The 27384-nt window shown below is 39.8% G+C and overlaps 1 long non-coding RNA gene across 1 annotated transcript in view; it reads right to left on the reverse strand.

Moving 5' to 3' along the window:
* Window positions 1-27384, reverse strand: part of LOC116976039 — a 45757-nt gene that overhangs the window by 13314 nt on the left and 5059 nt on the right. The window contains exon 4 of the long non-coding RNA XR_004412854.1: window positions 8602-8699. This is a non-coding gene — a long non-coding RNA (uncharacterized LOC116976039). The remainder of the gene's footprint in view (window positions 1-8601; window positions 8700-27384) is intronic.

The following is a 27384-nucleotide window of genomic DNA, read 5'->3' on the forward strand; positions in this document are numbered from 1 at the left end:
CTGTTCTCTTAATGTTAGGCACTTACTAATACAATTTAAAATACTGCATTGACTTTATTACTCAAAGTCTAAACTGAATAAGATCTTCCCAAATGTCTCCCCTATTTGTGATAAATGTCTCCTTCAAGAAGCAACCATAACCCACTCCTTTGCCTCCTGTATAAAGTTACACAATTTCTGGATGGGAATTTTTTATATTTTTTCTAAAATACTTAAAATAAAATTGGACCCTGACATAGAATTGATCACACTTGGTACGTCAGAAGCCTGTTCTGAGCTAACATTATTTCAAAGATGTTTCCTTAACTATGGCCTGATAACGGCAAAAAAAACTAATACTTAAATTTTGGAAACACACATCAGTCCCTACAGTGAAGATGTGGATTACAAACATGTCCGAGACACTACATTTGGAAAATATTAGGCTTGTCTTGGCAGAAAAACCAGATCCATTTTTCAAGACATGGACGCCCTTCACCGAATTCTTACAAGGATAGTATGGCGCAACACAAATCTAAATTTAAATCCAATTCTGGGTTGGGTGATGTAGGCGGGGAGGGGGGGGGGGGGGGACGAGGGGCAGGTATATCTCCACTCTCCTTTTTTCTTTTCTTTTTTCTTTTATCTCTACTTACTTTTCGGCCACACTACTTTGGTAGTCTAGGGGTCTTTTCTATCTGCTTTTTCGAGCTATCTTTTCACTTCTCACTTTTTCCCTCTCTTGCTCTCTCTATCTTCTTTTCTTTCATTTTCAGGTTATAAGGTTAAAAATGAAGCTGTGCAATAATTGTATAATTTTAGATGCTGAATGTTTTATCTTTGTACAATTGCTTCTAATAAAAAAATGTTTTTTAAAAAGAGATGGATTTGCACAAGAAAATAAATGCAGGATCTCCAGACCTCCCAAAGCCTTTATATACAGTGAAATACTTTTGGTATCGTTCTTAACAAATAACCAATTGTAATTAACCATGTCCTCAAACAGCAATGAAACAAATGACCAGAGACCTATGAATCGATGTGTTGAAGCAGAGAGATATCCAGTTCTTCTCCCATTGATGCCCAGAAGATCTTTAATTTTAACATGGGAAGACTATAAGGGTTCCTGTTTTATGTCTAACCAGAATAAGGGCACATCTCCCATTACCACACTTCCTCCATTGTACAGAGCTATCAGTGTTGAATCTGATCATTATTGTAAAGTTCTGGAATAGGTCTTGAATTCAGAATCTGCTGACGCAGAGGGAGAATACTGTAACTGAGCCATTCTCAATTGTTCTTACAGGGGCTAGACTAATGGGATGGTGGCTCTAAATACTTGGCTTTCAACCCTTTTGATAGAATAAACACACTTTTGGATGTTGAAACAGGGAATGAATCCTATAAATTATGGATAAAATGAAGAATGGTTTGAGTGGTGATTTTATGATTTTGAAGGTCTTTATAGTTTAGTTGATCCAGCATTTTATTTCTTTAATTGTAAACCAGCATCTTCAGTTCCTTGTTTCTAGAGGTTTTATTTACACTGTATTGAAATCGAGATAATATTCATTGTCGTAAGATTGTCACTCCTATAAAAAAACAATCTGTGCATAATTAACAATGTTAAATTCTGTGGTAAATATACTATTGATGGGTTATATTCATATGCATTCCAATTATTCATTCTCTATGGGTGGATGTAGTTTCAATCTCAAACATTAAATTATTAATCCATTTATTGGTGAGAGAGCAGGAAGGACTTTGGTTTATCTTTGCATTGGTGGACTGTGACCAAGATTTCAATTCAATCAATGATACTTTATTGTCACATGCACCTTGTAACAGTGAAATTCTTTGCTTTCACATGCAATGCATAAAGAATGCAAAGAATCACTACATACCTGGGGGCCATAATGTTACAAAGTACTCACTATAATCCCAATGGTCCGTCTTTGTTCCCACCCCCAACCCCCACCCACCTGCCCTTTTTGTTCTGGGTGTCCACCCACCCCCTGCGATTATTGCCACTAGACATGCCTCTTCTCTCTGAGGCAGGCTAGGCCTGACACTCTTCATTATGAAACAGGATTACTGCATGTGAGTGACTGGTAATAAAATCTGGATCTAGCTATTTTACTAGTTCTGCCTCAGTGGTGATGGACTGCATTACACCATCTGCCCTTCAGGACATTTTAGAAAAGGGATCAATTCATTTATCTTCTGAATCTGGGACAGATGTCATTCCTATGAGCTAGGGATCATCTTGGTAAATGTGATTCATATCATGTCAGCCCAACATTTAAACAGTAGATTCCAGTCCTCACTATCAAGGTTTAGAGAAATGAAGTGCTGCAGGAACTTAGTGGAGCAGGCAGTATTTGTGGACGGAATGGACAAATGACATTTTGGATCGTGATCGTTCTTCAGACTGATAGGAGTAGGGAGGAGAAATCTAGAAAAGAGTGGTGGTAGTGGTACTAAGCCTGGCAGGTGATAGGTGGATGCTGGTGAAGGGGCAGGATTGCTTGACTGGTGGGTGGAGTAACTAACAAAAGCTAGAGGTGAAAAGGAGACCCATTAAAGATTCAAATATTTAAGTGTCAAGCCAACCCACTCATAAAAAAAGCGTCAGATAAGGAGTGGTGAGGAAGAGTAAAATGTAAAACTAGAGGGAAGGATGTGAGTGGAAGGGGACAGTGCATGTAGAAAGAGGGGACTTCGACCGCCAGCTGTGGAAGCTTCGATCGCCCCGACGGAGGATTCGACTGCCCCGACCGCGGGAGAATAAAAGAGGAAGAAGTTTGGACTTTATTGCCTTCCATCACAATGAGGAATGTGGGGAATCCACAGTGGTGGATGTTTATGTTGACTTTTACGTAGTTGTGTGTCTTGTTTTTGTTTTAGTATGGCTATATGGTAATTCAAATTTCACTGTACCTTAATTGGTAAATGTGACAATAAACTGACCTTGGAACCTTGAAATTGGAAATAGGGGACTTACTCTGTCCATCTGCCAAACAACCCTGCTCCTCTCACCTTTATCGACCTATCATGCCAGGCTTTGTCCCATCCCCACCTCTCTTTGAAAGTTTTCTCTCCCCTTCTCCAACGTCAAAGAAGTGTCCCAACCTGAAATGTAATTTGACCGCTGTCCTCCACAGATGCTGCCTGACCAGCTGAGTTCCTTCAGCACTTTGTTTTTTGCTCAAGTTTGTGCATCTGAAGTTCCTTATGCCTTCAATAGAAATGTTTTCTGGGGTGATGTTCAAATCATCACCATATGGCTTTGAGACAGGAATATCACAAGCAGGAAAGTTGTGACTGCACACCAAGACAATTTGCTGACTATTTGTCAATTCAATATGCAAGGACTAATATTCCACTAACCTGTTGGAAAGTTGGAAAGGCCACAGCCTTTAAAGCACATCAGACAACCTTTGGGGGGAAAAACTGGATAGTTATGGAAATTTCTGTGAAGTGCTACTGGAAGATGACACACAGCTATGTATAATTTGATGTAAAAAATGTTTATTTACTGTCTTTACTATACTTTGTCATGCTTTTTTAAAAACATTTTCACCAGGTAATAATGGATTTGTTCTGCAGGATGGCAATAATATATTGCTTGTAAACAAAAGTACCAAGTAGTTCTTTCTTTGATGACTTTTTGGAATAGTATTACCCCTTATCCCACTTTAATGACATATTACAGTATGATAGTGTAATATTTTATCATAAATTGTTGGCATATTACTATGAATAACAGGTGTGCTTTTGTAAGTTCATAAGTCATAGGAGCAGAATTAGGCCATTCAGCCCATCGAGTCTACTCTGCCATTCAATCATAGCTGATCTATCTTTCCCTCTTAACCCCATTCTCCTGCCACCTCCCCATAACCTTTGAGACCCTTACAAATCAATAACCTGCCAATCTCTGCTTTAAAAATACCCCAAAACTTGACATCCACAGCCGTCTGTGGCAATGAATTCCACTGATTCACCATGCTCCGACTAAAGAAATCCCCCCCCCCCCCTCCTCCCATAACTCCATTCTAATGGTATGGCCTTTTATCCTGAGGCAGTGCCCTCTAGTCCTAGACTCTCCCATTAGTGGAAACATCCTCTCCACATCCATTCAATCCAGGCCTTTCACTATTCGGTAAGTTTCAATGAGGTCCCCCTCATCCTTTTAACCTCCAGTGAGATCAGAGCCGTCAAACGCTCATCATATGTGGTGTTATTATCAAGAACATAAAAAACCTTATCATGTTTTTTGACGTTCTTGATAATAACACACGTAATACATCACACAATGGCAAGACTGCTGGGGAATTAAATTAAAGTTATGTTGTGTCACAATTTTGCATCACCCATTGCTGGGTGCTACAACCTGGCTCACAGAATAGATCTTTTAATATTTGTGTATTATTGTGCATATTTTACATTATTATGCTTTGATAACATACTGACCACATAATAAGACATGTAGAGGAGTCAGAAAACCGGGACCACGTGTGTTCAAGAATGTCTTCTTTCCAACAACCATTAGGCTCTTGAACACTACACAGCACTAACCTCAACTATGAACCATGAACTATGAACTATGAACGTCTTTTGATGCTTTGGGCTTTTTTTGCACTACTATTGGGGTTATTAATTTATTGATTTTTTTTGTTTATATTATATTATCTATGTGTATTATTTTTACAGACCTGTTATGCTGCTGCAAGTAAGAATTTCATTGTTCAGTTGTCGCTACATATGACAATTAAATACTCTTGACTCTCTTGACACTTAACCATTACATTTTTTAATTTACGATAATGTCAGCAACCGACAAAATAATGTCAGCAACCTGTGAATTGTAATGGGTACGTATATTTCCCATACTATTAAGATTAATTAGTGGACATTTTACAAGCAGATTCTGCCATGTTCAATAATTTTGTAGGTCAGATGTAAGATTCAGGCTGTTCTCTAATTTGTCTTAAAACTATGTTTAAGACAAAACAACAATGTGGTTTAATGCACTGTTTGATGAAATATGAGCAAATTGTCACAAATATTGTGTTTCATTATGTTGCATGATAAGGTAGACTGTCAAACGATTATACCAAAGCTTGATGGCAAAACAGTTCACTTTGCTGAGTTTGGCTCAATCCAATGAACCTTGAAAGCAAGAGAATGCCACGTTTCGTCTTTGTGACATGTTGGTAAATAAAACATAAGACACTGGCCGATATCATTCAAGTCCAAGTTGTCATTCCATACAGAGTTGTCAACTTTCAGTCATGTTGTTGTACTGGCTTCTTTTTTAAAGACGTGTTTTTTTTTTTCGGCTGGGACAGTGCCACATTCTATGTGAAGCCCACGATCTTTGTTGTAGTAAAAGAGCAGCCGTTCATTTCCCCTACTGGAGGTTGGGATGTCCAAGTTTAAATGGGAAGGGGTGTTCGTGACAACACTTGGGAGTAATTACACGTACTCCGTTTAACTTGTTACAATGTTAATAGAAAACACCAATTAAAATGTGTCGTTGCCTGTGTTTGATCCAGCCTGAAATTACCAGATGGGAGCGAACCTACATCGGAATGAAGTTCCATTGATGATGCAATGATATTGGTTGTTTTCCTGTTTGGCAAGAGCTGACAAAAGGAAAACAAACATTCGGGTCGACTGCTGCAGAATCGGGAGAAAGCCGCAGCGAAGACGCTGAGTACATCCCTTGCAGGAAGGAAGTGGATTCAGAAAGAAGGAAAACAAAAGATGGCAGCCGCTCTGACCGCTGCTTGAACCAGACCTCGTCGCCACCAGCTGCTTCCCAGCAATTTCCCATTACCTTTCCATGACACTTCACCCTCCTCTTTCAATAGCAACCGCCAATTTGTTCACTTAATTAAAACGTAAATACCAATTCAACCTAGACCCATCTCTCCTGTAACTTATGCGTAAATGCTTTTTGAGGCTACAGCAACCCATAACCATTCAATACGACGTTCTTTTGTGATGCGGCCCGTTAGGTAGTCGCATTCACAGCTTTGTTTTTTTCTTCTTCCCTCTCTGAGCCCCACGATAATTGTGTATTTCCAGGGCAAGCATGAGCTTGCTTTGCACGCAAATCCAAAACATTGTAAAACAAAATCATTCACTTTTATTGCGTTTGCCTCTTTACACTGCAAGAGTGTTGGGTGAAACATTTGGAGATATGGCGAACTAATGAGAACATAGGCTTGCGTTTCTTTGTTCAGTGCATGGAAAGCAAAGTAAACAGCTTCTGTGTCCTGACCCCATATTTAAAACAGTGGCCTCAGTTGCTAACACAAATGCATCGACTCATGTACGGCCTTCGGGCAACTTAGTTTATTGTTTACAACAGAAAATAAAAACGTGTTCAAGTTCTCACCGCTCTATGAAAGTTCTCAACGCCTGCATAATGTTTCTATGAAACGTATGAATATTATTATTCATATGTGGATTACGTATATAAATATTAATTAACTATATAAAGTAGTGCAACATGGGAATCAGAACCGGTCCGTATCACGTTCTCGATACATTTAATCATTAAAACACCATCAGGATAATCAGGGATATGGGTTCGATATAATTAAAATGTGAGATACATTTTATTGAATTATCACAGACCCAGGATAAAATTTGGCGTTGGAAACACGATTGTAGAGCCTATTTTTCTATTTAAAAAAAAGACGAGCCTGCATAAACTGTTTCCGGAATGACACCATAAGAAAATGTGATGTTCTGTTCTGGTGAGCAAAATACACCAAAACAAAACTGAGAAGCAATTGACCAAATTATGTACCAATTAATAGTCCATCATAAATAGCTGATGCGGAATCAGTTGTCAGCAAACTTTGTTCTGATATACCATTACTATAGGGCATCAATAAATGATTGTTTAAACCAGGCATTATGAGCGTACTATACTCGTTGACATTAATAAACCAACCCTAGTTATTAACGAAAGAAAGGAGCGGCTATTGCAAACAGCTGTTCTCTATACATATTTTATGCTACAATCAAATAAATGCACCATTTAATGATTTATAAATAAACGTTTCAGAATACGCAACCGGTTATCAAGCAAATGTTTAAATTATGCTCTTGCACCATTCTGGAGTCTGTTTTACAAAACTATGCTTCCGGAATGAAACAACTGATTTCATTTCAAAACTCGTTTGAGCCCAGTATGTCGTTTCACCTTTAACACCTATTTGCTTTTAGCTTGTTTTGCATATTCATTATCGTGTACTATATGTGTTTCTGTTGTCTGTTTGAATTTTCTGCTTAATATATTTATCCAAGAGAATAATTTAGATTTCCATAGAATTCGAATGAATTATGTATTATATCCTATTCCCCGAGCACCTTTCACAACAAATGATGATTCACCAAATAAGGCAACTTAAAATAAGGAGTGCAATAATAACTATGATAAACTTCGACATCTTTAAACCTCAGCACCCTTTTTTCGGTCTTCTTTGAAAACACTTTCAATTAAGTATAATTTAGGAAGCTCACGCATTGGTTAGGCAGATAAATGAAATAAATAAACACATTTGACCGCTTTATATATCCAGCAACGATAAAACATATTAACGATTTATTCAATGAATTCGAAAATGAGCATTGATTAAAGATAGCACGATGTCTTTAGTTTAGTTTAGTTTAATTTAGATATACAGCCCTTCGGCCCACCGAAACTACGCCGACCAGCGATCCTGCAAGAATTGTATTTAATTAAAAATATGACGGCAAATATTATTGCGTCGGAAATTGATCGAAACACGTTTTACATTTAAATGTAAATCAATCTCGAACTAACCCTAAAGTGGGGGAACTCTTTTGCCGTGTTGCTGTCTTCCATTGTAACTTATTGAAGTGGAAGAAACAGGAGCTATCTACATCGGTAATGATCGATAAAAGCATATTTGTGTATTCAGGGAATCCTAAGCAAATACCTGGTAAACTAATATAAAAACACAAACTGCTGGAAGTATTCTGGAAGTCAGGCCGTATCAGGTATTTTTACTTACTGAATCTATACAGGCTCAGATTCTGCCAGCAATACCGCCTGCCTGTCTACCTGCCTACCTGCCTGCCTGCGTGTCTGCCTGTCTGTCTGTCTGTCTGTCTGTCTGTCTGTCTGTCTGTCTGTCTGTCTGTCTGTCTGTCTGTCTGTCTGTCTGTCTGTCTGTCTGTCTGTCTGTCTATCTGTCTATCTGTCCGCCTGTCCGTCTGTCCGTCTGTCCGTCTGTCCGTCTGTCTGTCCGTCTGTCTGTCTGCCTGTCCGTCCGTCTGTCTGTCTGTCTGTCTGTCTGTCTGTCTGTCTGTCTGTCTGTCTGTCTGTCTGTCTGTCTGTCCGTCCGTCCGTCCGTCCGTCTGTCTGTCTGTCTGTCTGTCTGTCTGTCTGTCTTTCTGTCTGTCTATGTTTGTCTGTCTTTGTCTTACTGTCTGCATAGCATCTACCTTTATGCTAAGCACTGGGCTGCAAGGGATGGGCAGTGAAGGTTTCCGGTGTAGGTGGCACTCCAGGAATCAGTCTGGGACCGGGGGTTAGTCTACAATATAAAGTCGGCCTTGCACAAACGCGATACTAACGTCAAAAAGTCGAGACCTTCCGGCTTTCGTGAGTTGGGAATCAAAACTTCAGCCATTTTTTTCTTTTGTTCCTGTGTTTCCTGGCGGTAATCCCTTTTCTGAAATAAAGACATTCGACAATTGAAAAGACGTTGCGTATCTTATTAGCTTTTCGTGAATCAAAACTAATGGGGAAAAAATATATCGGTCAACTTCAAGCATAAAACATGTAGGAAAGAACTGCAGATGCTGGTTTAAATCGAAGGTAGACACTATGTCTTTAGTTTAGTTTAGCTTCCTTCTCTCCAGAGGTGCTGCCTGTCCCGCTGAGTTACTCCAGCATTTTGTGTCTACCTTCAAGCATAAGACCTTTCATAGATAAGCCGTTTTGTTTTAGATTATTTTATTTAACTGTGTCTCTCAAAGCAAGCAAAATCCAAACAATTTCTTAGATTTCCCTGCGCTGTTCTTAATACGCTAACATTTATATTCTACACCACAAAACTGAACAAAGTCAATAAAAACCGAATAAGAGCCAAGAGTTCAAGGATGCCTGTTCAAAAAAGTTGTGGAATACATATCGTGTTTTATAAGTTTAAGAGGAATACATTTAAAGCATCGTCAGCCAATTTTAACTGTTTTTGTTGTAGGCCTTACAGCCCCAAATTCTTACATAGCACACCTCCCCCATCTCCATTGAAGACCAACCCCAACCCATTTGTTTTGTGCCTGGCAGTTTCCATGTCTCCTCCTATCCTGGAAAGATATACTGGATTTTTAAGGGTAAAGCTATTTAGCTCAAAAATATTGCCCTAAACTTACCGTAAGACGTAAATTTGATATGTGGAAGAGTAAAGATTAATCCATTGATACACAAAGGAAAGACTTATTCGCAGCCTCGCTTGTAGTTATGAAAATGTTTATTCCTTTTTCATGCATCTGCCTATTGCTTTGGGTATCTGAATTAAATCATGCAATACTTTTAAAAAATGGGGGGGGAAACAATAAAGTATATAGTGCACACAAAATGTTTTAGTAGCCTTTCCCTGTTCTTGGTAAAAGCAAATCAAATGTATATTACTTTTCTTGGTTATAAACATCTAGCTGTGATCATTTAAAATGCAAATCTACACAGATCTGCAACATTCAACAGGCATACACGTCAAAGTTCAGCAAGCCTATACCTTACATTGTTCAGCAACGATGTATCATTTCCAGTGGGTTATTCAGAAAATTTGCAGCAAAAACTATATTTCAATGCTCCGTTAATGTGATTTATCTGTCTATCCATTTATTACTTATCTGTCTATTTATAATCGGAACAGGCATAGACATATCTTAGACAGACAGACAGCTGGGTAGATAGATAGATAGACAGACAGACAGACAGACAGACAGACAGACAGACAGACAGACAGACAGATAGATAGATAGATAGATAGATAGATAGATAGATAGATAGATAGATAGATAGATAGATAGATAGATAGATAGATAGATAGATAGATAGATAGATAGATAGATAGATAGATAGATAAAGTGATACAGTGTGGAAACAGGCCCTTCGGCCCAACTTGCCCAAACCGGCCAACAATGTCCCAGCTACACTAGTCCCACTTACCTGCACTTGGTCCATATCCCTCCAAACCTGTCCTATACATGTTCCTGTCTAACTGTTTCTTAAACAATAGGATAGTCGTAGCCTCAACTACTTCCTCTGGCAGCTTGCACCAGGCACCCACCCTTTGTGTGAAAAAGTTACCCCATGGATTCCTATTAAATCTTTTCCCCTTCATCTTGAACCTATGTCCCCTGGTCCTCGATTCCCCTACTCTGGGCAAGAGCCTCTGTGCATCTACCTGATCTATTCCTCTCATGATTTTGCACACCTCAACAAGATATCCCCCTCATCCTCCTGCACTGCATGGAATAGAGACCCAGCCTACTCAACCTCTCCCGATAGCTCACACCCTCTAGACCTGCTAGCTAGATAGATCGACAGGCAGACAGACAGACAGACAGACAGACAGACAGACAGACAGACAGACAGACAGATAGATAGATAGATAGATAGATAGATAGATAGATAGATAGATAGATAGATAGATAGATAGATAGATAGATAGATAGATAGATAGATAGATAGATAGATAGATAGATAGATAGATAGATAGATAGATAGATTCGTATACCATGATCTCCCACGTGTTAAAATCGGCCATATAATCTGCAAGTCATTAACAAATCTCGTCAGGCATTATATGTGGGATACTAAAGTGGAGGAAACGTCTATTTTGCTTTACGTAATCCCTAAAATACTATAGAAGAATAATCTGGGCCATATTTCTAGGGGATGACGATCGAAATGGCGTTACATAAAGAACGTTACTATTTAACTTTCAACATGTCTTTATGCCTCCTTTACCTCGCGAGTATGGAACAAAAAAAAAAAGGCTATTCTAGGCCGTGGTTTTGGGGAAATAGTATTAACGCTGAACTGACGAAAATGGAATTCAATCATAATGTCGTTGTGTATTGGTGTGATCCAGGTCGCGGCGGTAAAAGCATTTAAATAATCTGAGTAAACTTCCATGATGAAAACATAAGCAGTGGAATAACAGCAGCAGCCTTTGCCGGAGTATTTCACAGGTATCAATATCCTTCCATTAGTTGTGAATTCGAAGCTGCCTCTAGTTCTGCTACTTTTACTACATACCTCTTCGAGTAACATAACTGATGATTTTTACAAATGAAAAGCATTCTAGTGTAATTTATAGACTTCACGTTCAATTTTTGAAAAGGGCGCATATTTTAGAATGGTTCACTGTCAATAATTACTGCGCTGGAAACAAAATATTTGATGTAATTAATTCAAGCGCAGTATTTTTGACCAGCTCTGGTACCTGCGCGGTCAATTTCTTTAAACTAAGATAGATCGAGAGATGTACAAATTACATAATTACCTGACTAAACGTGCCTCCTGTTATTTTGCGCAATGTTACCGAGAATGAAAGACAGTTGAGCTGCTGCGAAGTTGTGAAGTTTGGCTTGTGCCATTTTACACTGAGACACAAACAAGTTTGCTGTAGTTTGTTGACGTTGGGAGAAAAGATCTTACCAACATGCATAGAAATAGAGTAATTACATATATTTTAAACCTGCAGCCTCTCCATCAGTTGCCTTGCTGTACACTAGTGGTAATTTGATTTGATCTGAGTAGACATTTTGCAATAACGACTCCGCAACATAATCGCTGACAAACTGGTAATCGAGATGCTGTTACTTTAAAGCTACCATTGGCACTGATGAGGGGAATACCGTGTACATTGTTCTTGTCATGGTGCTGCTGTTCACAGGTTACTGACTGTCTCTATTTAAGAGGGTGTTAGATGTGGTCCTTGTGGCTAAAGGGATCAGGGGATATGGAGAGAAGGAAGGTACAGGATACTGAGTTGGATGATCAGCCATGATCATATAGAATGGCGGTGCAGGCTCGAAGGGCCGAATGGCCTACTCCTGCACCTATTTTCTATGTTTCTATGTTTCTATGTCTCCCCTCTCGGGCTTCAGGCGCCCTTATCGGTATCGATTGTGGCAGACAAACCGGGAAAACGATAAATATGGTATTCGACAGTCATTGCTCATCCGTGAATAACAAGTTCAGTGAATGGTGTATCTGTGCCAATATCCTGTAAGTTAATCCAGTAAGATATATCTTCCTAAATATCAAAATCTATTTATAGGAGACAACCGCTGTGTATGTGTGTTTGACCTTCAATTATAGCAGCTTCGATCAATGGGCACCTTTCATTGTAGGTGTGCGTGCGTTTGTGTATCTTTATATAAGTGCCTGTAACTCCGTGCGCGTATGTGCGATTGAATGTGTCAGCATTTGTCTATCTGTATACCCGAATATGCCTTCAGCGTTTGATCATTTGCGTGAACCACTGTCTGAGTGTTTGCATGTGTCTATCTGCGTGTGTGTGTGTGTGTGTGTGTGTGTGTGTGTGTGTGTGTGTGTGTGTGTGTGTGTGTGTGTGTGTGTGTGTGTGTGTGTGTGTGTGTGTGTGTGTGTGTGTGTGTGTGTTTGTACGTGTTTGGGCGTCAGTGTTCTAATGTGTCTACTATTTGTGGCTCAGCATCTAAATATATGAAAGAAAGCCAGAAAGTTCCGGAGTAACACAGCGGGTCAGACAGCATCAATGGATAACGTGGATAGGTGAGGTTTCGGGTCAGGACCTTTCTTCAGACTGATAGGTTACCTCTCGGGTCGGAACACTTCGTCAGACTAATATATCTAAATCTATGCAGGCAGTGGTGTGGGTGTTAGTGCCCATGTGTGTGTTTATTTGTACATGCGTTTGCGTGTGCTCGCGCGCGTGTGCGTGTGTGTGTGTGTGTGTGTGTGTGTGTGTGTGTGTGTGTGTGTGTGTGTGTGTGTGTGTGTGTGTGTGTGTGTGTGTGTATGTGTGTATGTATGTGTGTGTGTGTGTGTGTGTGTGTGTGTGTGTGTGTGGGGGGGGGTTGTGTGTTATGAGTGCGACTATATTTATGTCTGTATGTCTCCTCGGTTACTGTATTATATTCACAGTGTATATTTCTATTCAATTTATCAGCGCACATAGTTAAACCCCACTGTTAATCCTTAGAATAAAGTAATGCAGAGGGAAGACCTTTCCACAAAGACTGCATTTAGGCTACTAACCTCCAAGTTGACTAAGTCCATGCTGGAAGAGTACCCTAGCAATGTAAAACAAAATCACGCCAGTAACGTATTCAATAACAGTCTGTTAGAAACCACACCATGGGCTGTCGCAACACAATATAATCTGGATAACACATCTGTGCTTCATTTTTGCAAAAAGATAACAAATAGTTGAACTTATCAGTTTGGCGAGTGAGTGTCATTCGCTTATCGACAGGGAATTAACTTTACACATTCAAGGCACAACTTGCTTTGTCCATTATTCTCCTAGTATGTTATTCTTTCTTGCGCAGTTCTCAAAAGTAAATATAGCGATTAATGAGGTTCAATTGGCATGAGTTCATATCACCATTTTTAGCAAAGTGTAACATGTTGCTCAGTTTACGCCATGTTCATTTTCAATGAATAACCTAAAGATCGTATCGGGTAGTTTATCTATAGCATGGATGAAGTTTTATAGGTCAGATCGGCTACAATTGGAATTATACAACTGTGGAATGCCATCGCGTTCGCCCATCTGTGTGCAGTTTAGAATACTTCAATACTTGACGGCTATCTTTTATTAAGAAATTATGGATAATTGTATTTCCAAGGCATTCGTTGACAAGCTCATTAAACAAATGACGGACAATGATGGAGGCTGGGTTAGAATCGAATGCAATGTAGCTTTCCATTAAAATCAATGATACAATTTGATTAACGCTGGGGATTTCTAAAATATGCTACGAACCTTCTAAATTCTTGTGGTTTGAAGCAAGGCAGAGGTGGGGACTTATGATTCTTTACAGCTCAGCGTAATACTGAATAACTTTTTGTAAAGTATAAACATTAAGATGATAAACATTTGGAGATATGGATCGTTTTTTTGTGAGGGGGTACTCTTTTAAGAGTTCTATGATCTTCGCCCGGTATCAAGGACGCTGTATGTCGGTGAATTCTATACAGCACATCCCACAAAGTCGCTGTTATTCGGTTTTCCTACTTTAATGTATTTTTTGACCTCGAATGCATTTTTAAACGAGGCCGGTACAATGCAACAAGTGGGGGGAGGCAGAAGACGAGCCAGCGTGTGAAGGGAAACTTTCTGAGGAAAGGAACAAGACACACGAGCATGTGAGCGTTGGCAGTGTGTAGGTAAGAGTGAGGAAGGGGAGAGCTGTGAATATGGTTGAGTGTGTGAAAGGGAAGTCAGATGGTGTGCAAGCTGAAGAACAAAACTGCCATCGGAAAACAATGCATGTGCGTGAAAAGAGAAAACAGCAGGAAAAGAAAGAAAGAGGACAAGCAAGGGAAAGTTATGGCAAGGCTGTGGGTTTGTGTGTTTAAGAGCGCGGACTTCAGAAAGGGAGAGGGAAATAATGAATTAACTCAACGGACAATAGTCGACGCTCTCATCTAAACTCGCTGTTGTGTAAGAAACGGCAGATCATGTATAACAAGGGAATTAATTATTTAGAGCAAAAATGTGAGATAATATCTGAGATAATAACTTGATTTGGCTTAAATATGAAATAAGTTCGTAGCTGAAGATTTTAAGAGTGATCGCATCACTTGTTCAACTAGAATGGCCACTTCGTTGCATCAGCCCTGCTGTTCTCAATTCTTTAACTTGTTTGCGAATTTGGGAAATATGAAGCATTTTATACATTGCTCAGTGCTGTGTAGATGAATTATGTATAATTTAGGCATTTTACACATACAACAATATGGAATTAAACTGTTTAACAATAGCACTATAGAATTAAACTCTACAATGAACATATTTGTAGCAGAAATCTACATCCTGGTAACATCTTTAAATATAAAAGAATATCGGGCACGACAGTAAGTTCTGACTGTTATCTTCATATTATTCCTTCTTCCCTTCAATTCAGCTTTCTCCGACATTAGGAACGCCTATCAACTGAAATAGATTCACATAAGTGATTGTTTATTTTATGTCACTTTATGTGTGCCTTTATCCCTTGTGTCCATGGTTAAGTTTTAAATATCTCCACGATTATTTATGCCTGTGCTAGATTATTCGCCGTTGGTGCCCTGTGGTAAATTAATGTTGAAAGGTGGTGAAAAGCATCAAAACTTGAAACTTTCAAATATATTTAATTGGACACAAGGAGAGCAGCCTTTGGTTAAAATTGTAATCTCATTGATGGATGTGATTCCTAAAATAATCCAAAATCCATAAATTCAAGTTTACTTGGAGCTTCCATCACTTTTTGCCGCTCATATTTGTTGCTCTCTAGTGATATTAAATGTGACCAACTTTAGAGGTAAACACTGGAATGGAGCATAATTTATAGGTGTTGTGTTACTGTTGGAGGGTTGGGGTTGGTGTTTTGAGGAGACTGAGTTACAGAACTCTTGCGATAAGGACAGCGACCTCTACAGGGATGAGGCAGCATATCTTTCCTGTTGAATCCAAACTTCAGGAAAGGAAGTTCAATTCTACAGTATCAACAGTAACGAAACAGAGGTACGCGGTAGCAAGTAGGGCGTGCCAGTGCATCGCTTCTCGCGCTTAAAATGCAACTTCGATTAACGGTATAGGTATTCACTTCCGCTATCAACACTAATAAAATCCTAGTCGATCACTATACGAAACGAGAGCTTTTGAATTAATATATCACAACTGTTACTAAGAAACCGCAATGCACTTCTATGGTGAAAATATTTGCCACGATCCATTCGTCACCCCTCGACTCTCACCATCCAAAATCACTTTAAATGCGAGAAGCAGGAGCAGGAGCAGGAGCACGAAAGGTAAAATCGGTATGTTGAATTTCAAAAGGCGTCGTGTAATATGCATCTCGTGCCAAAACAACTTATGTGATAACGTCTCAGATGCAGGTAGCTGTTTGGATTTAAAATCCAATGATATAATGTGTAATACTGTACTGTGGGGTCGATGTGTGCTCACTCCTCCGCCGTATCCGACCATTAGTTTAATTGCAATTCTATAATATTAATGTATCATTCATACACGTCATTTACTTCTGCGTAACTGTATGTAATTACTCGGATAGTTCTAATCCAGGCTAGCGTGGGAAACTGTAACATAAATCTTCCAGCATAATTACGCGAGTAAATGCCATCATGGGTTTACTAGGCTATTGAAAGTGTGATTCACAAAAGCGGGTAATTTATAAGAGTTCCCAACAATAACATGATAGAGAGTGCTGTTCTGTGCCACATTTCGAAAGCGATTGCGATTGATTGCGGAAGAATTTAACATTAATTGGAATGTTAGGAAGATTAATAGATCTGACTATTAACGGTTGGTCGACATCACAACTGATGGCAGTTTAGATATACAGTTACCTGAGTGTTATGATCGTTGTATTTGTGTTTGGAGCATGTGCCTTGTTCTTGTTTGATTTCTGTTGTTTGTTATATTTAGAAGGGCGTTATAAAATAATCATGTATATGATTACTTTCTAGTTATATATACGATTGGGTGTTGTGTTCCATGTGCATTGTGTGTGTTGCGTTTTGATCATTACTCTGTGTGTATTTTCTACTTTCTTGCCGAGTTTTTATTTAAGAGGCCGTACTGTCATCCAATGTCCTTGCCTCTACTCTGAAGCGGCACAACATTATTTCCATTCCCTTTACCTTTAGCCTTTTATATATTACCATTCCAAATATGTTTTCTAATCTTCCTTCACAGGATATTTTGGATTATCATTCCACCCGTTATTTCTGATAAGATGTTTCACCTCATTACAGTCAGCCGTGTGTAAATATTCCACATAACCTCTTCCTTCCAGAGTCACTGCACCTTGCATGTAAATATATTGCGCGTATGAACATAGCTTAAACAGTATGTGTTCCGTTTGCGCGCATACAGTATATTGCTGTTGTTACATGTGCGTACACGAACGGTTCAAATATAAATTAGGGACTACAGTCCGTCTTGGATTAATGCCATGGACATATCTGGAAAGAAGAGGTTATTTTTAGAGGATTACCGAAATTTAGTTCAAACAGCACGTGAAAAACAAGTCAGACGTTATGGAAACGACAACTCTCTACCCTATCTCTACAGTGGGAGATTGCTTCGCCACGAATAAAGTATTCATATGAATGTTCTTTCTGTCTGTCTGTCTGTCTGTCTGTCTGTCTGTCTGTCTGTCTGTCTGTCTGTCTGTCTGTCTGTCTGTCTGTCTGTCTGTCTGTCTGTCTGTCTGTCTGTCTGTCTGTCTGTCTGTCTGTGCACCCATAATAGCGCAATCATGTTTTTTTCTGTCCTGGGAAGAATATAGTTCTTTTCTGTCATTAAAAATGTAACACACGAAAAAGTAATACTATATTCGTAAACATATATTACCCTACGTGCTCTATGTCAGTTCAATCATATCCCTTTGTTATTAAAAGAATGTGCATTTGGAAACGATTTTGATTTAAAAGATTGACCATGTTTTAAGATAAAGCACACATATGATTTAAAGATTTAAAGTTTTGGGGGCGAGGATGGTGTAGGGAAAGGATCGGTGTTGAAGCGCACTCTATGTTCATTGCAAAATCACAAACATTACAACACAGGTGATCAATAAGGCTAAAAACATGCTTGACTTCATTGGTCGGGACATTGAGTATAAAGGTTGGCATGTCGAACTGCAGTTGTACAAAACTTTGGTTCCCCAATATTTTAAGCATAGTGTCCATTTCCATCGCTGCATTACAAGAAGTATCTGGAGGCTTTGGCGAGTGCACAGAAGAGCCTTAACAATATTTTGCCTGGACTGGAGTATTAGGTTTATTTTCTCTGGAGCGTGGGATGCTTAGGGGCGACATGGTGGAGCTATATCAAATTATGAGATTCATGGATAGTGTAGATGGTCAGAGTCTTGTTCCCAGAATGGACATAGTTGGAGGCATATATTTAACGTGAGAAGGGGGAAGTTCAGAGGACAATTAGGAGGCAGGGCTTTTTACAGGTGGTTCCCTGGAATTCGTGACCAGCGGAAGTGGTAGAAGCAGATACCATAGCAGATACAATTGAAGAAGCATTTAGATACACACGTGAACAGGTAGGGACTGGGATATTACGGACTGGTGCAGGAAGATGGGGTTACAATGGACCGTCATGGGCCCTTGCAGCGCCGGAGACCCGGGTTCGATCCCTACTATGGAGTACCTTCTCCCCGTGACCACGTGGGTTTTCTCCGAGATCTTTGGTTTCCTCCCACACTCCAAAGTTTGTAGGTTAATTGGCCTGGTAAATGGAAATGCATTCTTGGTAATGCACCGAGAATGCATCAATCATAAAATTCAGAAAAAAAAGTAATGAATTGCATTGCTGGCGTCCATTATGCAAAATTCGGCTATTACTGCAGCGCTTTCTGACGCAAGACCACAACTAATATTACGTATTGGAGCGAATAGGTCTGCGCATTTTCATGTTAAGCTTATGTTTGAACAACATGAGTTGCCATATTATAGGACTTAATTGCACTAACACCAATTGAACCCACTACATCTACCTAACGCCTGAGTATTGTGTCAATGGAGAACCTCATATTCCGCTTGGATAGTTTACAACCCTGCGATATGAACATTGAACATTGAACATTCTACAGGTGCACGGTAGAGAACATTCTCAGTGGTTGCATCGTGGCCTGGTTCGGAAACTTGAATGTCCACGAGCAGAAAAGACTGCAAAAAATTGTGACCACTGCCCAGTTCATCGCCGGCTTTGACCTCCCCACCGTCGAAGGGATCTATCGTAGTCGCTGCCTCAAAAAGGCAGCCAAAGTCATCAGAGACCCACACCATCCTGGCGACACACGTGTTTCACCATTGCCATCAGGAAGATGGTACAGGAGCCTGAAAACTGTAACGTCCAGGTCAGGAACAGCTTTTTCCCTATAGCCATCAGGCTATTAATCACAACAACATATACACTCTGAGCTCTGAGCGGAAAAATACTGTATTATTATTGCACTATATTTGTTATTTATTGAACGTTTTTTTTCTTTTCCGTTATGTACTATGTTTATATATTCACATATTTTGTTGTGCTGCAGCAAGTAAGAATTTCATTGTCCCATCCAGGACATATGACAATAAAACACTCTTGATTCTTGACTTGAATTCTCCAATTTCAAGTAAGTCCCCCAGCCCCATCTCGCTGCGCAGACATTTCTCCCACCCCCAGCCACCAAAGACATCCTGCTCCATTCCCCTCTTCAAGTAAGCTCATCTCCCATTCCCCAATATCTTATTTCTTATTTATCTCCGATTTCCCCTCTCTCCTGTCCCTTTATACCCACATCCCTCCCTCCAGTTTTGCATTTCACCCCGCTTCTCACCATACATGATACCCTTTCTTTTCACCTCTAGTCTCTGTCATTCACTCCATTATATGGCAATCGCCTCTCTTCCATCTATCTGCCGACCACTTTCCAGGCTTTGCCACAACTCCATCTCGGTATTCTTGTGCCCCTTACCCCAAATTGTCTCAAGAAGCATCCCAACTGCCCCCACCCCACACACACACGCACACACATACAGATGTGCCTATTGCGCTGAATTCCCCAAGTTAAGATCACAAGTAAGGTCATAAGATCATAAGATCATAAGTGATATGAGTAGAATGAAGTCATTCGGCCCAACAAGTTTATTCCGCCATTCAATCATGGCATATCTCTCCCTCCTAATCCCATTCTCCTGCCTTCACCCCATAATCTCTGACACCCATGCTAATCAAGAATCTATCTATCTCGGCCTTAAATATATCCACAGACTTTGCCTCCACAGCCTTCTGGCAACTAATTCCATAGATTCACCACACTTTGACTAAATAAATGCCTCCTCATCTCCTTCCTAAAAGAACGTCCTTTAATTCTAAGGCTATGGCCTCCAGTCCTAGACTCTCCTACTCGTGGAAACATCATCTCCACATCCACTCTATCCAAGCATTTCACTATTTTCAGCTAAGGTTTCCAGCATCTGCAGTTTTCCTTGTCCTGTTGCACCATTTGGGCAAAGGAATACTGTGAATATCAAGCAATAAAACATTATAAATCTTAAAGCCTGGGCATATACCGTGCCCTCCATAATGTTTGGGCCAAACACCCACCATTTATTTATTTGCCTCTGTACTCCACAATTTGATATTTGTAATAGAGAAAAAAATCATGTGTGATTAAAGTGCACATTGTCAGATTTTAATAAAGGTCATTTTTATACATTTTGGTTTTACCATGTACAAATTACAACAGTGTTTATAAATAGTTCCCCCATTTCAGGACACCTTAATGTTTGGGACACAGCAATGTCATGAAAATGAAAGTAGTCATGTTTAGTTTTTTGTTGCAAAGCCTTTGCATACAATGACAAGTCCAGAGTCAAGAGTGTTTTATCGACATATGTCCCAGATAGCATTCTTGCTTGCTGCAGCACAACAGAATACACAACACAACAGACTGCTTGAGTCTGCGATTCATGGACATCACCAGTTGGTGGGTGTCTTCTCTGTTGAGGCCTGTATTTCAGCCATCTTTAGCTTGTGCTTGTTTTGGGAGCTAGTACCCTTCAGTTTTCTCTTCAGCATATAAAAGGCATGCTCAATTGGGTTCAGATCGGGTGATTGACTTGGCCACTCAAGAATTTACCATTTTTTTTAGCTTTGTTGCTTCAGCAGAATGTTTGGGATCATTGTCTTGCTGTAGAATGGATCACCGGACAATGAGTTTTGAGGCATTTGTTTGAACTAGAGCAGATAGGATGTGCCTATATGCTTCAGAAATAATTATGTTACTGCCATCAGCTGTTGTATCATCAATGAAGATAAGTGAGCCAGTACCTTTAGCAGCCATACATGCCCAGGCCATAACACCCCCACCACCATGTTTCACAGATGTGGTGGTATGCTTTGGATCTTGGGCAGTTCCTTCTCTCCTCCATACTTTGTCTTGCCATCCTTCTGATATAAGTTCATCTTCATCTCGTCTGTCCACAAGACGTCTTTTCCAGAACTGTGATTGCTCTTTTAAGTACTTCTTGGCAAACTGTAACCTGGCTATTCTATTTTTGTAGCTAACCAATTATCTGCATTTTGAAGTGTAGCCTCTGTTTTTCTGTGGTAATTGACAAATCCACACCTGACTCCTGAAGAGTGTTTCTGATCTGTCGGACAGGTGGTTGGGGATTTTTCTTTATTATAGGAGGTCTTCCTTGGCCTGCCAGTCCCTTTGCGATTAGTAAAGTGCTATCTTTCTTCTTAATAATGTTCCATACAGTTTATTTTGGTAAGCCTAAGATTTGGCTGATATCTCTAACAGTTTTATTCTTGTTTCTCAGTCTCATAATGGCTTCTTTGACTTTCATTGGCACAACTTTCGTCCTCCTATTGATAAATGGCAATAAATGTTTCCAAAGGTGATGGATAGACTGGAGGAAAGACTAGGTGCTGAGAGATCTCTTATACCTGCATTAAGGAGGCATTTAAACACACCTGAGCAATTACAAACACCTGTGAAGCCTTGTGTCCCAAACATTATGGTGCCCTGAAATGGGGGGCTATGTATAAACACAACTGTAATTTCTACATGGTGAAACCAAAATGTATAAAATACCCTTTAATAAAATCTGACAATGTGCACTTTAACCACATGTGATGTGGCACCCGTGATAGGTCGCCGAAATTTTCAACATGTTGAAAATTCAGCGGCGATCAGAAAGACGCTACGACTCTTTAGAAACCTCTCATGACCATAGACCTCTCACGACCATACAGGCGATTGCTGGCGACATGTCGCAGATGACCTCTCACGACCATAGGGGACCTCCCACGACCATAAGCCTGTATGGCCGTGAGAGGTCTGCTATGGTCGTGAGAGGTTTCTAAAGAGTCGTAGCGTCTTTCTGATCGCCGCTGAATTTTCAACATGTTGAAAATTTCGGCGACCTATCACGGGTGCCGGCAGTCGCCTGTCCAGGTCGCGTAAGTGGGACAGACCCTTTAGAAACTAAATTGGAAAGAAGAGGAAATGAATATCTGTTAAAAAACAAAACATTAGAAACCATTACGCAGATCGGCAAAGCGATGAAAAATGCAAACAAGCTGCGGAATTTATTTACATCGAAGAGAATACAAAATGATTGAATTTCCGTGCGCAGGAATCTCGCCAGGTTGCACCAGCATAGGTCCACGTAAAAGAAGGACTTGGACGCATTCGGGAAAAAACACAAAAGAGATTTGTAAGAGATGCAGCAAATTAGTGATCATTGTTTCAGAAAAAAAGAGAATTGGAAATGAGCTAATAAAGATCTGTGAATTCTTGTAAGTAAATTTTAAGCGGCAAGTGGAAGTAGCATTCTCGCAATGGCATGGAATCTAAAGCATTGGTCGTTGAAAGGAAACTGTTCCTAACTCATCTTATGCAGAGTGTCAACTTGTTATCGAAGCATTTGGTTAAGATAAACAATTTGCATGTTTTAAAAGAAAGCCAGTACATGAGAGAAAGCTAGACATTGCCAAGCATTAGATCAAATAGGAGGTCAGATAAAGTCATACAAAAGTAATTACAGCTGCGGACCGGCTGAGTTACGTTTCCATTTCAGTATTCTATATTGTATGTAAATCTATGAAAGGTGAGATAATAAATGTTAATAATGACTATTAATTAGGATTTTTATTTGGTTAATAACCAACTTTGGCTTATAGTAGAAAATAACAAGTAGAATTTAATCAAGAGAAATGTGTAAGAAGGAACTGCAGATGCTGGTTTAAACCGAAGATAAACACAAAGAGCTGGAGTAACTCAGAGGGACAGACAGCATCTCTGGAGAGGAGTGGGTGACGTTTCGGGTCGAGGCCCTTCAAGGGTCTCGACCCGAAACGTCACGCATTCCTTCTCTCCAGAGATGCTGCCTGTCCCGCTGAGTTACTCCAGCTTTTTGTGTCTATCTTGATCAAGAGAGATACCGAAATGGCAGAGATGCAAGAAAATAGCCAATAACCGGAAGAATATTGAGTAAATTGTAGGAGCAATCCGACCTCGATATGTATGTCCACACGTCCGTAGCAGGTCAAGCCATTAATGTAGATAAAGGGTCATGCGGGATGTTGATTTGTGTCAGCCGACCTATATGATACATGCAGAGACGTAATGCTACGGCTATATACAACTGACTACATCTGGTGTCCGTATACATTTCTGGTTACCACGCTGCAGGAAGGAAGTGTGGAGAATACATTGAGAGGACTGAAAATATGTAATTATCAGAAAAGCTGGAATTGGTTGATTTGGAAGTCTGTGGGAAGCTTAAGTGAGATGCAAAGGCTATGAGGGAGCCTGATAAAGTCAATAGGATGGACTTATTTCTGAAGGCAGAGGCTGGGGCATGGAAAGCCTGGAAAACCCGACGTCGAGGAATTACTACAAGAATTAGCGGAAAGACGAAAACGTTTTTGTACTAGAAGGTGGGTTCTGTCCGGTGGGCAATTGGCTGAAATGAGGATAAAGTCGAAACACTCATAGCATTTGAAGAGAACTTGAATAAATATGCACTTGGAACCATGACCCGTAGTACCGGGGGTCTATCACCAGACGTAGCCTTCAGGTTGGGCAGTTCTCGAACTACATGATGGACCAAATGTACCCCCCCCCCCTCCCCCCAACCACCAACCACCACAACTTTCCGAGTCATGATTTCCGTATGATTCAATTAGTCCATAGCTAGAGTAATAGTTGAAAGATAAATGGTTAAAGTAAATAGACGGGTGCATAAGTCTCTCGAAGCAAAACTGTACCGTCCAAGTTCATGAGCAGCTTCTTCCTTCCAGCCATCAGACTAATAAACAAAACACCATTCAAATATGCTCCGAACTACATTGACTTCGAGGCATTATCTTTTGTGCCTTTGCACGATATTGTTTGTTTACACACACACACACACACACACACACACGCGCGCGCGCGCACGCACGCACGCACGCACACACACACACACACACACACGCACACACACACATACACGCACACACACACATACACGCGCGCACACACACACACACACACACGCACACACACGCACACATACACACCCACACACCCACACACCCACACACACGCGCACACACACACATACACGCACACACACACACACGTACACACACGTACACACGCGCACACACACACACGCACACATACACGCACACACTCACACATAGTATATATACTGAACATTGCTTACAGAGTACTATGTTTACATATCGGTTGTGCTGCTACAGGTAAGAATCGGAAGAGTTGGGTTTAGCTCTTAAGGCTAAGGGAATCAAGGGAAATGGGGGGAAAGCCTGAACCGGATACTGATTTTGGATGGTCAGCCATGATCATATTGAATGGCGGTGCTGGCTCCAAGGGCCGAATGGCCTACCCCTGCACCTATGTTCTATGTTTCTAATTCCACTGTTCCGTTTCGGGAAATATGACAGTAAAACACTCTTGACTTGACTTTTGACTTTTTCTAATTGGAGATTAATTAAAGTGCACACATTTGTGGACATCAACTTACAACCTTTCATTTCATGAGCCATTTTTGAAATTTGACCGGCTGATAAATATGTAAAAGCAAGGCGCTTTCAGTGATATTATCACCGTTTATGCATAAACTGGTGTCTTGCAATTTGTAATATACGTCCCAATATGTTCATATAACTCCCGCGAATGCATGGGGGAAATGATAGCAATATGAGTTAAGGGACTGTCCATTCACTGTACGGGTCAAAGGTTATCTTAAAATAAGTTCAAATATTAAACGGAAAATATTTTGATGACATATGCAAAAGGATTTATTGATATTGATACGAGAATAAGTGACGGGGTAAAAACAAATCTGATTATTTCCCTCACTAATTAGAACACGCACATTTTGTCACTTCATGCAACAGTCTAAAAGTTCAAACCTGTAGCAACTCGCTGTTGTTAATATGCCGGAAAGAAACTCGGCACCGTATAATTACCACGCATCATACGCTGTTAGATAATTGAGGCATTTATTTTTTCAATAAAATGTCGGTATAAAGCCAAATATGTACCTTATTTACCATTATTATTTTCAACTACGTCATAATATGTTTTATGATGAAAAATTGGAAATGAATGAACTGGAAAATAGGTTTCCAACATTATCATGTCCTTGTGATAATGCTGATGAATGCTAAGCATGGCTTCCCAGCGACCCATTGCTTTGTTCTTCGATATGCTTCCAGATCCTGTACAGTGAACTTAAGTAACGCTGAATCTTGGACGAATGATAACTTATACATTAGGATATACGTTTACAAAGTGAAATTGGTCCTATCCCAATAATTATCCGGTAAAGATAATCTTCCTTTCCCTCTGGAAATCGCTCACCGTTACTGGGTTTAATTAAATGCGTAATCTAACTGCAGTGGAAACAATTAAAAACAACGGCTAATTCAACTGGTATTTAAACTATCGATTATTAAAGTTGATTATTGCAGCAAACACTATATAGCATATATCATATAACCTTTGTTACAATATCTGACTATAACGTTCAGTCACATGCGACGGAAATAATAATCTGTCTCATCGTGTGAATGGTTAAGTGATACCGAAGACAAATCTATAATTTATTCAAATCTTTTAATATGTCGCTATGTAGAGTAGTAATTTACACAAGAATGCAATGGCAAGCCACAGACAATTGTTATCAGGTGTTGTACAAAGTGGAATATAATTAGTTCGATACTTGTCATAATTCGTCATACAAATACTTGGCAACTATTGTAAACAAAACTCGCAGGTTCAATGATCCACCGTTTAACTTTAAACCAGTTGATGGAAAACGCAGTGGGAGGGGAAGATACCAATTCTCAATTTCTGTCACTACTGTTACAGGACGTTTCTCCTTTTAGATTTCACACAGATATTGTGCACGATGGGTCATGCTACCGGTGCTGCGGTGATCACTAACCAAGGGGATAGATTCCCCAAACTGACTTAGTCCCATATATGTTTTATTTTGGGGTTTAAATTAAAGTGGGTATTAATTCCACATGCCTTTTTGTGCTACAAAAATCGTCATCTCTGCCTTTTGAATAAAACCCAGCCAATGTATCGGAAAACAAGTTGAAGAGACTGTTGTCACGATTTTAATTGTATACTGTCACGCACAGGCAGTTGGATTCATAAATGACAGATGTAACCAAACAATGGTTGTAACTATAACAATAAAGCATTATGCCATCGCTCTACTCACATTCAGATAGTAACTGGTAACCACTTCAGGTTTATTCAGCGGTCGTTCTTTCCATGGGAGAATTGTGATCTCTGGCGGTGTACAGTTCGAAGTTTGCGAAAAACTTTGTCAAAAGGGACATGCGATGCATTCATCACAATATTTCTAAGTACTCTCTTTGCATTATAGTCGGTAACATACAACATGGGTAATAACTGAAAATTGATAATTAAAGAAAATTATGCCCAGTATGATTAATATCCTTGGTCGAAAATTGTACCAAGAATGATCGTGTTTCAGTTATACTACAAATGGACATGTTTCAGTTTTACATGGAAAAGCCCTGTAAGGTTATCAGTCTCGGATGTGGGATGGATATGCCAATTATTGGTTAAATAAAATACATTATGCTGCCGCAGCGGAAGCATGCGCTGTAACTTTCAACATGTTACTACTTTCGCAAATGGATCTTTTGGAGAAGAATGTTGTATTGCCAAAGCCTCCTAAAATTGAGATCCTATTTTCTCATTCATTTGTTCGTATTAATATTATTATTTAGTGAAGTGGCACGATAATCCTCTAACATTAAAACCTTGCGCTTGAGTGACTCATCTGTTGAGTGCAATGCAGGCGATGGAAATCAATGTATCTGCTGCAGGCTAGGCTAATGGATTAGAATTAGTCTATAGTGTAGAGTGTTCGATAGCATGGGGGATGGTGATTCTTGAACCGGGATTGTGCAGCTCCCGTTTATCTATAACAAGCTGTCCGTGATCCAAATAAAGTAATCATCACCAGCATGAAAAGTTCCGGCAGCATTATTTCCTTACTGTAAGGAGATAGTTCTCACACTCACAAATTAATGAAGGCGCTCAGCTAGTGAA

Source organism: Amblyraja radiata, chromosome 8 (assembly GCF_010909765.2).
Source record: "Amblyraja radiata isolate CabotCenter1 chromosome 8, sAmbRad1.1.pri, whole genome shotgun sequence".
NCBI lineage: Eukaryota > Metazoa > Chordata > Chondrichthyes > Rajiformes > Rajidae > Amblyraja > Amblyraja radiata.